Genomic DNA, 16,411 nt, shown 5'->3' with positions numbered 1-16,411 from the left:
ATCTAATAACATTTTAGCTAGAGTTGCAGATTTAATCAAAATTAAACGAATCGCGATTCGGCAAAGGCTGCGGTAGCTGAATAAACAAAAGATTACTTTCACTGATGAAAATATGACATTAGCCACAGAAATTGGAATGGTGTTAAACACATACAAATACTCAGTGATTCAACGCAAATATGTGGTTTATTTGAGTTCTTTAAGCCTTGCCATGTCTTATCTTTATAATAAAGTATTATAATAAAGGGTGAATAATTAATGACAGAATTTCTATTCCTTAATAAACTATTCCTTTAAACATTTACTACTGATCTCAGAGCCTTACTTCACTAACAAGTGATTTTGTGATTTCATAATCGCACTAACCAAACTATTTAATTGCGATTTCAGTTCAATTTCAATTAATTGTGTATCTCTAATTTTAGCTGATAAGAATGCAGAATTAAACCAATTATTCACATATTTGACGCATTAATTTAAACATGTATGAACATATAAACACATAATTATGACCACACACTCTCCTGCAATAGTGAAAAGTGAATTTGTCATCCTAGTTATTCACTGTTCCTGTTTTAGTGCAATGTCATGGAAATAGAAAATTCACAACATGGCTTACAAATTTTGACTAGTTCATGGAGATGCCCATCAAAGCCGCAACTACGTAGAGGACCAACTGCTTAATGTTCAAGAACAAGTGTTTGTGTTTTCAGGAGTCCACATGCTTTTTGACATATAGTGGGGACACCAGCATCCAGTCCACCACAAACGCTGTGTTTTCAGCAGGACTAGAAGCCCAAGCTTTCTGATTCAGATCAGCCACAGTATGGGCGTTATGTTTGGAGACCACGCTGTGCAATATCCAGCTCCGGTGTCAACTGTTAATACCCCTTTGAATGGTCCATGCATATTTGGGCTGGTAATGCGCTCAACATCAGATGCTGGACAGCTCATTGACCATGCTGATATGGGGCCCAGTGCCGTGACTTGGCCAGGCCCCACACAAAGGTCACCATTTCCCTTACGTCAGTCCATTTTTCCAGCAGCACCGCCTGGAAACCTGCTGCCATCAGATCCCTGGACAGAGCTCATAATCCAGCTTCTATGATATGTTTAATCCACATTCTTAACCAGTCAATAGAAGTCTTGTCCATGCTGTTTTTTTTTATTCCTCTGGCTGATATTGACAGATGGGGTTGATAACATTAAAGTCCAGGGGTCTGGCATATTTCTTTGCAATCAAACCGTGCTGTTTTCTGGGCTTTTTGCCCATAGCTAGATTGCAAAGTGAAATCCTTATCTCTCTTTTAAAGTCCCACACAGTCCGTTTCTACCTATAAGCTTGTTGTGAGTTCTGGTCACTGGTGAGGCTTCAAATAGATGCCATCAGCATCTCAGCTGCAGCGAACGCTAGCCCTATTGGAACACACAGCTTGGCTTACTGAAGCATGAACTTCTTAATAGTGCTGGTGGCATAGAGAGCAGGCAAATGTCCATGTCTCTTCCTCTTATGTTCCTCATTATGTTCCTCGTGGCAAAAGCTTCATACTCAGCTTGAATAGTGTCTTGCATTTTTATCAGATTCAAAGGATTGTGAAAGTGGTCTCATGCACCTATAATTTTTGGATGTTTACAAAAGGGAGGGAACTATTTCAATATAATTTGCAGGGTTTTTATGGTCAAGGAATACTTCTTGTATAAAAATTACCTGGAAAGGTCAAGGGAAATATTTGAAACACTATGAAAGACCGGTTGACTGGTTTTGAATGGAGAACTTAAATATATATGTAATTGTAATGATAAAACCTTCGTAATCATCGGGAAGAAGGAGGCGGGAACCGGCGGAACTGAAACTTTAATAATCCAAATAAACACAAAGCAGCGCACCAGCCCCTCACGGACGACTGATGCGCACAAAATAAAACCAAAACATAAAATAAAGCACAGGCCTGGTCCTCTCTCGTCCTTCACTGTCGTCGCTACAGTTTTATATCCTTCCATACTCAAGGGCAGTGGTGGGTCGCAGGTGTCGCTGATTACCTAATCACTCCACCGGCCTCGCTCGTGTTCCCACGTCCCTCGGCCCCGCCCCACTCATCACAGTAATGTGGATTAAAATTTGAATAATCATTAAAAAAAAAATATGCTACATTTTAAATTATATATATAATATATACATTATATTATTTTATAGTCCAGTTCACCTCAAGTTCAAACAGGTCTCCACAGGTTTGAATATGATATATATATATATATATATATATATATATATATATATATAAATATATATATATATATATCGACTTATGTTAACTTTGACTTCATTTGGAACAATATATCTAACTTTATAAATGTTTATCTTTTGAAGTCTAACAAACTTAGGTTAGAAATGTGATTGTGTTATTTTTCTTTGAAATAAATGACATAAAAATAAATATATGTATTGCACACTTTTTAAATAGCAAATGTTTTAAATCAGGCATATGGGCAACTTTAGTCCTACAGTTCCTTCCTTAATCAAATACTCCTGCTCAACTCTCAACACTTGAGGAAATCACTCAGATAAGTGACAAAATGTCATGCTAGGCAATTAAATAATGTCTATCTTTAGCTATTGGCCAATAGTGTTTTGAGTTAACTAAAATAAGTTTAACACTGATATATTTTCACACACCTACACTTGAACACTTTGACTGAGCGTTTAAAAGTTCCACTTTTTGTCTTACCAAGTAGAACTGGCATGTTACATGTAAATGGTATTCTTTCTTTTCTTGGTTTTCTTCAAACCAAGAAATAAAGTTGGTTTGTAATTACTGAGTGTTTTAGAACAAACAAAATCCACTGCTGGAACAGTGCGTGTTTTTATTTCTTACTTTTATATTTTCTTTACTTTTTTTAATATAATTATTTTATTTTGCTTATTTAGTAATTTATCTATCTATTTTTTAAAATATGCATGACTGACAAAATGTTATTTCAGTCTTTCAACTTCAAAAATGTCATGTTAATTCAGTGTTTTTCTTGTAATTATTTGTCCAATTTACTATAAATTTGTGTGTGAAAATTGTTATAGTAAATCCTTCCCACATTTTTTTTTCAGTGCAATGGCAGAAATACTAGCAGTAGTATTTTATCAGTAGTATTGTTTATTTATTTACAGAAACACTGAATGACCAATGTCTCATTCACTACCAGTCCATAATTCTCTATATTCTATTTAATATGACAAATATGCATGATCATTTTGATTTATACATGGTTGTAACGTTTTAGTTTTATTCGATGGTGTATGTTGCTTTTCTTAAAAAAGCCAGAGAGAACTAGGATATAGTGGGTGGATGACAGTTTATTGAAAGATCTCAAGAACTGAAAACAAAAGAACATGTTTGGTTTTTTTTACATTTGTGATTGAATTTGCATTAAAGAAGGAATATTATAAAAGGTGCCACATGTCTTACATTTCAAAAACCCATTTTTGGTTTTTACGACTGAACACTGGGGTAAAACAGTAGAGTGACATGTAAAATATGCTTCTGATGTCATGCTTGTAATCATATTTTTGAAGCCATAATATCATTTAAAAGTGCTTGTTTAGCCAAATGCAAATGATGAATGACTTTCACAAATAGACATGTAAAATTCAATTTGCAGTTGTCAGACAATCTGATGTGGAATTTTTCAAAAGACACAATCTCATTACAGAAGAGACAAAGTGTCTCTGCTTGGGGATTTGATGTGGTACAATGCAGAAAAAAGTTTACGACGGCTGCGCTGTTCATGCGTGTCCGGTCTGAATATCTTTACATGACAACTAAAATGTAACTATCAACCACGTTCACGGCAAAGGCTCTGGGAATGACGCAGCAGGCCTCTCTCGCGCAGTTATAGACTGTTGAATTGTTGTAGTCGAGGTGGGGTTTCCACGCAAAACAGGTCTGCCTGTCTGGAGACGCCAAGCAATTCTTGAAAGAACTGGAGAGAGGGTTGAAAAAAGATGCTCCCCTGTCAATGCAGTGCTTCAGCAAGGCTGAAATTGTATAAGAAGGGCTCCCGTGCTTGGCATGCAGTGTGTTATATTGTGGAGACACGAGCGTGCATACAAAAACATGAGAAACACAACCCAATCAGCTCTGCCTAATAACCACTGAGAGCTGAGGCACTGTTGATTAATAGCATTAGTCAAGGCAAAAGCATGTAGTGTATTAACTGTAAATTGGCCTTTGGAGGCCTTGGAGGAAACCATTCATTCATTTGCATATTAATTCATTTTACATGAGTTTATTTAGTTTATTTTAATATGAAAACTCAAGACCGTCTAAAGCAGGCATGGATAACTCTGGTCCTGGATGGCCACTCTCTTGCAGTGTTTAGCTCCATTCTTAATGAAACAGCTGAAAAATATAATAAAATAACCCATAAGTCTTCCAGATTGCTTGAAAATTACAGGCAGCAACCCTCTACCCACAAATTGGCAATAGAATTGCCTTTGGCTAGTAAATATTTTAGTTTACTAATGCCAGACCAAATGTAAACTAAAATGAATAAAATTACATAGCACAACTTTTTGCTAAGGTACATTTATATGTGATATGATTTCAAACAGCAAACAGCACAACATAAAATTTTTAATAAAACATCAGTATTTTTTTAATGCTAGAATTTTAATAAGTAGAACCTGTTTTTTTAAAGGATTGAATTTCCAATGGAATTTTCTTTTCTTTGATGGGAATGTTTTACATAAACAATCCAATTTTTCAATTTTCATGTTAAAGATGCTGAGGTGATTTGCTGTTAGAAACTGTTGGTATGTTTTTGATGGATAAGACCATTGTGGATCCCTACCCCTTGGTTACCCCTGTGGTTTTTATGGATGTGGATGACTCATCCGCAGGATTGTAACTTTAAAAATGGATTTATGAGTGAGTAGTTGTCCATTTTTTTAAATATATAAATAAATAAGATAAAAATAGTTATTGTTTTTCTCTATGCAGCTGCGTTAAAGGTGTTTTGCATTAACATTCCTGTCCAGAAATGGGCTCTCTCATCAGCAACAGAAAAGCAGTTGAGCTTGGCCACTTATACCACAGGCCATCATATTGCAATTTTAATGGGTTTCAATGGGACCAGCACCAGGTTGTTAGAGTGAATTTGCAGGGTACCACAGCCTAAAATAATCCCAGGCTTGTCTGTGACCTGATCCCAGCATGGCCCTAAAACCAGGCCAGTTCACCCCATGCAGCAAAAAACAAACAAATAAAAACCCCTTAGCTTTGAATTTCTGAGCTGGATAGGCTGGTGTATGCCAGACAGTATGCCAGGCGACCGCTGTGGTGTTTTCAGGGGTCAATGCTAATGCAGTTTGTTTTATTTGACTGGATTTTTATCAAACTAAAGACACTTAGTTATTTACTTATTTTTGTGAAATGCATTTTTTTTTTTTCATGTTTTACTCGGACAGCGTAATTTTCTATACTTGTTTATCCTTTGACAATTACCGAACACAATAATTAAGGCAATATTTTTACTTATTTACTTACTTTTAGATTTATCTTTAAAATTGATGGGGGGGGGGGGGGGGGGGGTAAGTTATGCATAAAATTGCAGTGTGTAAGCTGTGCATAAAATATCAAATACTTAATTTAGTAGCTTATTCAGTTGATCTATTTTATTATTTATTTGTTTTTATTATTTCATTTATATTTTATTTGTTTCTTTTTTACATTTAGTTTTATTTTACCAAATTGGCTGTGAATTTTGTGCCAGTACGGTGCTTGAAATGGTCATATATCTGAAAATGTTATCATTAACATGCAGAAATTTGGAATAATATGAACAGTAAAAGTACAAGAAAAGTTTTTAAACCAAAAATACTGTTTAAATACATTTTTAACAACTGACTATAAGTTTATTTCTACAATATACAGGCCCTATGAGTGATTAAGCTGTCGAACATTTTGAACATTGGTGGCTGTGACAGTCAGATGGCAATTGCTAAAACGGCTGACTTGCCATTTATAAACATTAGGTAGATTTAAAATAACATAATATTTTTCCAATTATAGTGTTACCCTACTCTGTATATCCACATAATAAACATTTTATGCTTTTGCCTTTTTTTTTTTTTTTTTTGTGAATTCTGTGTACATATTGTCTAAAATAACAGTTAATTGCATTGCAGCAAGTTATAAGTTATGTATAAATCTGCATTGTACCAGCCAAGGGCCACCCTGTTCTCTAGATATTGGTATTGGCATCATTAAAAAAAAAAAAAAAACATATAGATCAACCACCCCAGCACATCTGCTTCCAATACAAATGTATCATGTTTCGTTGGCCATCAGAGGTTTTATGTTTTCCAGCTTTCAACAAAACTATTTGACTGTCATATATTAATAGAGACTAATGGGCTGCATAGAAAAAGCCTTAGGTAGCCAGAGAGGCTCTTTAGAGAAATGGCCTTTTGGCTTCTCGTACATTAAGGCGAGTCTTGGAGGGGTAGTTGAGTTGAGGTGCTATAATTATTGCAGAGAAATGGTAATTACTCAAAGTAAAGAGGGCGTTTGTGCTGACGAGTGTGACTGTGTGGCTTTGGAGAGATCTACTCTATTCTTTGAGCGAAAGAGTTGTTGGAGTGGATTATTCCTCTCTTTGAAACAAGGGGAAGTTAAGAAATGAGGACATATTCAAGTGATTTCAAGACGGATTCCACCAGTGATGAGAAGCCATCGTGAAGTGACTTTACTTTGCTCAGAGTGACTGAGAGTATCAAGTTATTTCAGCTCATTGCACGAGGTTGGGTTTTGTCCTGCAGAGTTTAGCTCCAACCCTTATTAAACACACCTGAACAAGGCAATCAGTGTTTTCGGTATTACTAGATAGATACAGGCAGGTGAGTTTTTATGAGGGCTGGAGCTGAACTCTGCAGGATAGTGGCCCTCCAGGACCGGAGTTGCCTATCCCTGGTGTATAGTATGGACATTTTATTATTATTATTTTCCCATATAAATATACTTTTAAGACCACATTTCTCTGACAGAGCTGTATTTTTTTAATTAGACGATCACAGTCAAATAACATCCAGGATCACTCACATGGTACAATGCTGAAGTGTTGAAAACACATTTCACAAGTTCATTAACATTCATGAAAATGAATTCTCTTCTCCCCAAGAGCAGACCATTTATATTATCTATCATTACTCATGATACCAAGAAGCTAATTAACTACCGTGGTCTATGTAGCTCCATTTCTGCGAAGTCAGGTTGTGTAAAGAAATAATTTTCTAATTTAATTTAAGAGGGAAAAGGGGAATACGTAAAGACTGAGTTTTATATTTTATATTGTGGCCTAGTGGTTAGAGAGTTTGACTCCTAACCCTAGGGTTGCAGATTCGATTCTCTCGGGCCAGCAATCACACGACTGATGTGCCCTTGAGAAAGGCACCAAACCCCCAACTGCTCCCCGGGCACCACAGCATAAACGGCTGCCCACTGCTCCGGGTGTGTGTTCATGGTGTGTGTGTTTATGGTTTGTGTGTGTGTTCACTGCTGTGTGTGTGCACTTTGGATGGGTTAAATGCAGAGCACGAATTCTGAGTATGGGTCACCATACTTGGCTGTATGTCACTTTCAATTTATATATATATATATATATCTTTATTTTGGATTTTAGAGTTGCCGTTCTGTTTATTATTAGTTTTCTGTATAAATTCTGTTCCAAAGGCTTGTCAAGTCTCACAGATGGAAAATCGGTAGGTTAAATTATTATCGAGCAAATCATTTTAATCAGGGCTTGGAAGTCGTCCATAATGAATTACGCTGAAAGTCTTTGAAATGTCAGCTAGCACTTGAAGCCCCAGAGCAGACGGGTGCGCTGCATCGTGACCCACACAGGCTGCTGGGTTACTTAAGGAGCTGCCTGGGACCTGCCAGCAAACCTGGTTGCCTAGCAACATCATTAATTCCCTTAATGAGGACAATTTTCATTGGGTGAGTCCAAGGTTTTAAATGTATACATTGTGCTATAGCAAATCTCTCATTTCTGAAAGGGCCAGTAGTTTTTTTTAATAATGAAATAGTATTATATCTTGCATATTATTTATTTAGACATTTTAGGTTAATATATTATAAATCAATAAAATGACTTTAATCAGTGCCATGTAGTCTTTGTGAATTTCTCAGTTAAGTAAATAAGTTAGTGCTTCAAGTATTTAAAGCAATTATTCAATTATATAGATTAAAGCATGAAACTTGCATTTATTAGGCTAAACACTTCCACTATATTAGAAAGTCATAAAATTATGTTTTATTATTTTTTTATATTTCACTCTTTGACATCTATACACTATAAAAAATATTTTTCAAAGTTGTAAAAGTTGTGTATATATATATATAAAATGTCTCCATTTCTCCTCATGTGTCAGGCTGGAAGACAGTTCATCTGCTTTAGGTGTTGAAGTACTGTATGCTTCATCTTACAGTGTATTACAGCATTAAAATGGTCGTTGGACTGGTTTCTTTCTAGCCTCCTGCTTCAGAACTTGTAGAGGACTACGAGAGAGCTGGTTGACATGGTTGAGGCTGCTGGGATCCACATATATCACCCACAGAAAGCAAAAGTGGCATCAGGAGACCAGAGGGCAAGCACTCCAAAACCTTGTTCATCAAAGAGAATAGTGCATACCATCTTTTCTTCTGGTGCAAAGTCTCACAACATCACAGCCTTCACATTTCTGATGAGGCACGTCTCGTCTCATTATTTAGTCACAGTGTTGTTGCGAACTCTGACACAACAAAGATGCCTCCCTGCCTTTGTACTACTGTCACTCTGTCTACATCCCAAAGCTAGCTGACAGTCTCAGGACCCAAAGTCACGGCTGTCCCGATCACAGTCTGTCCACCGTGTCAAAAATTCCCTAAAATGTGGCTGAGGAAAGAAAGCAAGATCAGATCTATACTTTTTGCATTCACTAGGACTTTTTTTGGTTCGTTTAAGTTTGATTGACAGTAATACTCAGCGTCTACTGTCTAAGGTATAAGACGGGCCCATCCCTTCCCTTACAGCTATAAAGAAGCTTTTATAGCTGCCTTCCCAGTGAACTTGTAAACTTTGCCCGATAGTTTTTTCCTCCAGCACTATTTGAGTTTATATTTCAGTCATTGTATCTGTAAAGGTGCTGTGCAGCTTTCACAGGCCCTACAAAATGGAAAGAAAGATGCGTAAGTGACTGTACAGGAGGCATTTGCATAGGTTTTTTGCTGCAGGATACAATTCTTACCTAGTGTGTTTGAGCAGTGGTTTTGTTCTAGTGCACATTTACCAAAATTGTATGAATATTCAGGCCATGCATCCTCTGAGAATTGAACCCTTGACCTTGTCATCACATGCTCTATCTATTAAGCTTCAGTAAGATAGTTTGATTCTGCTCTTGATTTTTGAGGAAGGCCGACTTCCTTCAGAATTACACTCCAGCCTACTCCAAGATACCTGACTGTAAGCTTCTAGTAAGTTAAGATGAAAGCGGATGCCCTCCTGAAGAACAGTGTGCATTTACTACTAAATTATGACCATATTTTTTACTGCTAAACCATATTTAAAAATGAGTTTGGCATGTACATGATAATGATGCATCATCCAATAAACTACTATTAGGGAAAATAAATGGATGCATTTGCTAATTTAGTTTTAATGCACAAAATGGAAAATCATCAAAGGAGGCCATCCTGCACAACTGGGATAGGATAACCATGTGACATTTGTAATGATTTATTTATCCATTTTTAAACATTTATGTGGAATAATAATGTTCTGTGTGAATGCATGAATTTTGACTCTAGTTATAATGATGATAATTGTATATTTTATATCCTATATTTATTAATAGAACAGTTGTCATAATAAAAAACAAACTGTGAATTTTCAGAATGTTTCTGCTGAATTCACCTATGGGCTATAATGAATAATGTATTTCATAAATAACTCCACGCACCATGAATTATAAATAATTATTAAATAAAACATTTAAACACAAGTCAAGGGTCAAACTTAGACTTACATCTACTTTAGATTTAAAAACCTTAGAAACCTTTTACCTTAGAAAAAAAAATGTGCTGCTTATTAATAGTTAGTAAGGTAGTTGTTAAGTTTAGGTATTGGGTAGGATTAGGGATTTAGAATATGCTCATGCAGAATATGTGCTTTATAATTATTAATAAACAGCCAATATGTTAATAATAGTTGCATACTTACTTAGCTTAATCAGACCTTAATTAGTTGGTTCAGGAGTGCTAGGAGTGAAGCTGTGCAGGAACATGTCCCTCCAGGACCAGGATTGGACACCTTTGGTATACAGGAACCATTCATTTCCTCACGTTCTCTTGAATGATCCAACAAAGCATCACCTGTCGTGCCCTGACTTGCATTCTCCCCAACTGCATTGGTTCATTTATTTATTCTCTCTCTGTCTCTCGGCACAAAAACAACAATTGGTTTAATCTTGTGTTTGGTACTGTCGAGCCCCCGGTACATGCCAGGGCTCTATAATATAGTAGAATAGCATGGAACAAAGAGAATGAGAGGAAGTGAAGGCCCACATGGGTGCAGCGGTGTTTATTTATCTCTCATAGTTCGGCTGCTCTGCTGAGGTGTTTGGTAACCCTCACCCTGAAGGTATGCAATGCAGCTAATGAAAAAGACTTGGTGGTTTTTGATCCAGTAAAGGAGGCTATTTATTTCATTTTTATGGGGGTGGAATAAAAAGTATATGCATTAAAGTTAGCTTCCTGGAGATAGTTCAAATCCTGGAGTTATGTGGTCTATTGTGTTTGGCGCTGCGAGAGGCACAAAAAAACCCATTTGATGTGTCTTGAAAGTTGTGTACGGATGCAGTGCGTTCGGTTGCTTTGTCGAACTGTATTTTAAGCAGAACTTTATTAGATGCTGAGTTGAAGAGGTTGGAGTTTCGGAAAGAGCTTTCGCTGTATCATTTCCACAGTCTTCAATATTTAAAGTGAGAGACTCTGAGATCTTGTTTGGACCATTTTCACCATTTTCTAAACCTTACGGAAATATCCCTTCAGCCTCGTTTATAATTGATTGTCTGTATTGATGCGAACCTGAATATTTCATTGAAGGAAACTAAAGGAGATCCTTCAGCTCCGCTCTGCAGCTTGGCTGGCCTCAGATAATGATTAGCGAGATGTTTAGATTTGTCTGCCATCCTCTAACACAAACGTGTTAGATGTTAATGCATAATTAACTCTTGGCAGCTTTTACTTAGACATTATGAACAGTAAGTTCAGAAGTTAGAAAATTGGCTATGGATTGGCTAGCAGGGATGTGTGGAGAAGCAAACAAGGTAATTTTTCACCATGAAACAAAAGCATATTCATGTAAAACATCGCTTAAAGACAGATTCTGTATGCACTAATGTGCTCCTGCCAAAAACATACAAGCTTTGCATTTTAAACAGACTCTGACAAGATTCTTTACACGCACCGATTTAGGAATACTACTGATATCTCAATATCACCCACACTTATGTTGCTTTAACAGAAGAGGTTTTGAAGCAGACTTATATATGATTCAAAATACAGTTGAATTGTTGTGAAAGCCAATGTAAGGGTTGTATTTTATTCAGAATTAAATTGAGATTAAATTACATTTTAATTTAAATGGAGTTATCAAACAGTATTCAGAATAGTATTTCAAATTTGAATATAAGAACGTAGAATTCAAATCAACTGAAATTCAAACAAATATATACATTTTAAAATGAAATTAGCTTAAAGTTTTAATGGCCTGAAAGTTTGAAGGTTTATAGTTTCTTAAAGAGCAATCGATTGGTAGACAGTTAGAACGGTAGATTTAGAATTGAACTGCAATCAAACTGAACTGCACTATGATTTGGTGTTAATTTTACTACAGTTGAAATTGAACTGCTATTGATTATGTATATTGCGTTTCCAGGAGCCCCATGCAAGTTTTCTGTGGTTCTGGCCAACACCGCACAGAGCAGCGGGGACGGTTGAATTTGGGTTCTGAAAGGCCATTAGTCATAATTCCTGTGGTCATAGGGTTGAGTTGGGCTGAGGGATGGATGAGGCAGCAGGCTTATCTTCACTTGTACATCTCAGCCTACAAATGGCCAGCACATTCATCACAGAGGAGACTGCAGTAGACTGTTGCTTTTAATGGATATTAAGGAAGCAGACACTAGAACCGCTAGAACTGTGGCCTGGATATGGTCTGGCAGAGAGATTTTCTGCTGTCATTGCATTCACACCATTGATCATCTGGGCTCAGCTCCATCGTGTTTGTGTGAAAGTGTCTCAGTGTGCTGTGATACATAGCAATGTAGGAGAGAGAGAAGAGAACAGACATCAGTGCACTTCTTGTCTCTGTCTCTGTCTTCTCTCATCTATTCTCATCTATTTTCAATGTCTCTTAACACTTCTTCTCATTTCCTTTCAAATAATCAAATACTAAAAAATAAGTTTTGTTTATTTTGTCCCATTTTTTTCCTGATCTGGTGTTTTTGTGTCATGTCTACCCTCTTTTGTCATCTAATTTTGTGTCCACCCCTCCTTTCTCTTCTTTTACTCTTCTCATTTCTTCATCTTATCTTCCTTAATCTTTTTTCTCATTTTGTCCCCTCCCCTCAATTTGTATTATCTCATCTCTACTTTTTCTTGTTTCTTCATGTCTCTTCTCATCTCATCATTTTGCTTTACACCTGTTGTTTTTACTAACCTCTCATCGTCTCCTCATGTTTCCTAAATTCTCATTTTGTTCATTTCTCACTTTATACCTTCCCTCTGAACACTTTCTACAGTATAAAAATTGGTAGGGAACAGAATTTGGAAGCAGACAGTCTGTTCTGTTTAGTTGTGAGGGGTCAGGTTGAAGGGACAGGCAGATTTGGGGATTTTCTCTCTTTTAGTTTGGGTTAAATTCCATAGAGAACACACAGGGAGGTCTGGGCTTCTGGTTCAGCAGCTTTCAGAGAAGCTGTACGTGTTTCTGAGACACGCTTGTCACCGCTCAGAGCACGGCAGGGGAAAAGGCTCGACTCATGCCCGCTGACCACCTTAGGCATCTGAGCCCGAAACCAGAAAATTGCCATGACCTGATTTCATTCACTTTGAGCATTTATTTGTTTGATCCTGGGGCTAAATTGGAAAAGCAGACATAGTGTCACTTTCTATGGTTTCCTGAAGCTACTTTTCCAAGTTATTTTACTGCTTTATAGTCCTCACATAAACAGGCATTTGCACTTGTCTTTTTTGCTCAGACCCACAGCATATTTTCTGGCATGATAGTTTGCCTAAATTTTTACTTTGAGATAGACTTTGATCTGTCCTTTTGTAGCATCACTTAGAGGCACACACCGTGCAGATGACATATTCCATGATTCCAACATAATTCCGGGTCACGATGCCTCAGGGCAGTGGTGCTTGTGTTTCTCTGCCTGCAGGGCGTCAGTTCGGTAAGCTTTTCTGTCCTCAGATGTGGGTGGGAGAAAGTTTTCCAAGGCCCAAGAGCATCATAAATCAAAACGCAACGTCAGATCCACACAGCTGGGCTCCCAGGAACTAGGAGCACAATATTAGTTGTTGACATTTTAATTACTTTGTCGTACATCTCATACTGGTAAGCCTATTTTGAGAGCGTAATTTATGGCAGTAAATTAAAACAAATATTCTCTAAACCATCTTTCTTGCCATGTTGTTTAATGTAATATCTCTCCAGCGGTCTGTCCAGTGCCCAAGAGAATAAGGTTCTGGCCCCTCTCCGGCGTGCACACATTTTGTTACAATTCAGAGGCTTTTGGATCCGAACACACTGAAACGGCAGGTAAACAATATACAAAAACTCACAAAGTAATTCATCTTCAATTATGCCTACGACTTTTTTCCCTCAGAAAAGTCATTTTTCTTTTAGTTTTCAAAATGGAGATGATAAAAATATTAAAGGCGTGATTGTCAGAGCTTATCTCAGCAAATTGATCTTTATATTTCATCTTCCTTTATTGGAAATGGCTGGACCGGTTAAATTGGTGCTTTTTAGCCTGGCGGGTGCACAGCCTTTTCAACAAATCGAAACGGTCATCCACTTTGAATATTTAGATTACCTGGGCTTCCCGACACCTTTCCTAAGTGGATTAACATTTTGCGTGGCTCCCAACCTGCATTTTTAATACATTATGGGCTGATATCAAAGAGTCCTCAGGGATCAGAAACAAGCATTCCCATTATCTTTCCCGCTGTGCTTTGTTTACCAAACCGCGAGCAGGGGCCATTCATCTAGACAATTGTAATGGAATCCAAACTAGCTGGACTAATCATAAAATCACTTTATACACAGGTCGCATCGATTCAGCTCGCAGCATAAACCAGGTAACCACTCGGGCCCACGCACTCTCCATTGGCAGCGTTACACAAGATCATACACATGCTGCCATTAGGCCCTTAAATCATCATGAAGGTGAGCTGTTTATGTACACATAGGTTCGGAGCCTCAGATGCTTGCCAAGTCATTTCAGCCGATGCATATTTAATAATTAAAAGTCCATCAAGGCGGGCCGCTCTGACCTTTCAAAGCCGCCACTGACATCTGTGAAGGGTGCCTTTATTTCCCAGATGCAGCCCAGGCCGGATCCGCAGCCAGGTGTCAGGGTGCAGACAGCGATGTAATGCATCCTCATCAGCGGCCGCCAATCTCCATCCCTCGCCGAACCCCCTCCCCACTCAAGCGCCAACTTTTGATGGATCTCTTTATGTTAATCTGCACTTAATCATGAAACAGCAAACGGAGAACTAAGCAGAACCAAAGCTCGCTCTAATTACACGTCAATATTGCTCGCCAAGGAAGCGCAGACAGCCCTCTTGTTCCTACTTCTGCTGCATTTATTTTTGGTATTTGTCTATTTGCAAACGTCTCTGTGACTTGACAGTCTTTTGTAGGGATCTGTCTCGGAAATTTGTAATGACTGCGGTGCTTGTACTCGCGGCGTGTAGGAAGACGCTACAGGTCCCCTGAAGCTGAAAAACTAATCATAAGTTTCAAAGCATCCCGAGTCGTGCTCTGCCTCTCAAGGGCTTCTTCGCTGTGGTCACGCCTGAGCAGAAAATCTCTTAGACAGCAGTGATGTGTAATTGAGGATGTCATCAATTAATAAAAAAAACGAGGGAGGAGAAAGCCTATGCATGAGGAGTAGGAGTCAGGGCTGGAGATACGCAATCCGTACCTGCTTTCATCTAAAGAAATGAATAGAAAACAATTCCATCCAGCCTACTTGGAGTCGTGGGTTATCATAGCGCCATGTTCTCGGCTGGTTTGAGATGGTAATTTTGCCTTAAAGAGGCACAGGGAAACTGACACCTGAATAAATTGGCAGTGATACACATCTGCCACTTAGTGTCTTTGCTAAAAACTTTGCATTGGTGGATGAAGTATGACGTGCTCTGATTAATCATTAGCGTGATAGCAGCGGCTGACTTCAGTCTACCAGTGTCTGAATAAGCTAAACCCATATTAAAGGTATAGTTCACTAGAAATACAAATTTGACCATCATTTACTCACCTTTGTGTTGTTCAAAGCCTTTTTGACTTTCTTTTTTTTGTGGAACACCAAAAGAAAAGAAAATACCGGTTGTTTTTTATGTGTGTGTGTGTATATATATATATATATATATATATATATATATATATATATATATATATATATATATAGTACAGACCAAAAGTTTGGACACACCTTCTCATTCAAAGAGTTTTCTTTATTTTACACATGTGGAATTATATATGGAATTATATACATAATAAAAAAGTGTGAAACAACTGAAAATATGTCATTCTAGGTTCTTCAAAGTAGCCACCTTTTGCTTTGATTACTGCTTTGCACACTCTTGGCATTCTCTTGATGAGCTTCAAGAGGTAGTCACCTGAAATGGTCTTCCAACAGTCTTGAAGGAGTTCCCCGAGAGATGCTTAGCACTTGTTGGCCCTTTTGCCTTCTGTCTGCGGTCCAGCTCACCCCTAAACCATCTCGATTGGGTTCAGGTCCGGTGACTGTGGAGGCCAGGTCATCTGGCGCAGCACCCCATCACTCTCCTTCTTGGTCAAATAGCCCTTGATGCCTTCAGTGTGAATCTACAATTTTCATAGTCATGAAAAATAAAGAAAACTCTTTGAATGAGAAGGTGTGTCCAAACTTTTGGTCTGTACTGTATATATATATATATATAATTATTGGGGCAAAGAGCTTTCAGGGATCACTTAAGGTCACAGAATCTCTATAAAAGTATTCTGAAAGTCCAAAATATTGTGAACTATTATTGCAATTTAAACAACTGTTTTCTGTTTTAATGTATTTTAAAATATAATTCACTCCAGCATTACTCCAGTCTTC

General features: G+C 37.6%; 1 protein-coding gene across 6 annotated transcripts in view; it reads left to right on the top strand.

The window, feature by feature from the left end:
• The window catches only part of sdk1a (sidekick cell adhesion molecule 1a), a 325,596-nt gene that overhangs the window by 187,270 nt on the left and 121,915 nt on the right, over nucleotides 1-16,411 (top strand). The window lies entirely within an intron of this gene.

Source organism: Carassius carassius, chromosome 1 (assembly GCF_963082965.1).
Source record: "Carassius carassius chromosome 1, fCarCar2.1, whole genome shotgun sequence".
Lineage (NCBI taxonomy): Eukaryota > Metazoa > Chordata > Actinopteri > Cypriniformes > Cyprinidae > Carassius > Carassius carassius.
This window is presented reverse-complemented; position numbering and strand designations above follow the sequence as displayed.